This window comes from Atta colombica, unplaced genomic scaffold (assembly GCF_001594045.1).
Source record: "Atta colombica isolate Treedump-2 unplaced genomic scaffold, Acol1.0 scaffold116, whole genome shotgun sequence".
In the NCBI taxonomy this organism is placed as follows: domain Eukaryota; kingdom Metazoa; phylum Arthropoda; class Insecta; order Hymenoptera; family Formicidae; genus Atta; species Atta colombica.
This window is the reverse complement of record NW_017259202.1, coordinates 102,373-103,075: the sequence shown is the minus strand read 5'-3', so window position 1 is coordinate 103,075 and position 703 is coordinate 102,373. Positions and strand designations below refer to the sequence as shown.

The window sequence follows — 703 nt, the reverse complement described above, 5'->3', positions numbered from 1 at the left end:
ATATATAATGCAGTTTTTATCATCAAATATTGCTTTATTAACATAATAATAATAATATGAGAATAAAGTATAAATATATAATATATTATAGGACCGTGATAACACAAACTATAGAAATGCCTTAAATAAATGCTCAAATAATTTTTTGTGAATTTATATACTACATATATAGTCCTTTGAAATGCGCGCCAAAATGATTTTTCGATCTTGAAACGCTAATTCTACTAAACTATCGCAGTAATATCACGAATTAAATTGAGCAATTTAACAATTTGCTTTTCCGCATTTTCGAAGAACTACATACGTATATAAATTTACACAGAATTGTAATGAATAAATTTACACAAGCATTTAAGATCCAGCTAGACCGTTTAAGGCATTGATTTCTATAATTAGTATAAATATATGGTTTTCAAATAATATAAGTAAATATTAAGGCAATACTACATAATCAATAATAATGCCAATATTAACAAATACTGACAATATTACTGATCTTCTGCAGTTAATATTAATAAATTGACGTAAAATACTAATAATGATCTGGATTTTGATTCTCAAGCATCAATATTGCTTTATTAGGATCCATGTCACAGTACAATAGTTAATGTATGTCAAACTAAAATAAAATATATCAATAATATTGATATCGTCAATAATATTGATTGTGTGATTGAAAAAATACTTAAAATATTGTTGCGTA

The 703-nt window shown here is 24.2% G+C and overlaps 1 protein-coding gene across 1 annotated transcript in view; it reads left to right on the top strand.

Annotated features, from left to right (window-relative positions):
• LOC108694184 overlaps positions 1-703 on the top strand; it is a 22,634-nt gene that overhangs the window by 10,727 nt on the left and 11,204 nt on the right. The window lies entirely within an intron of this gene.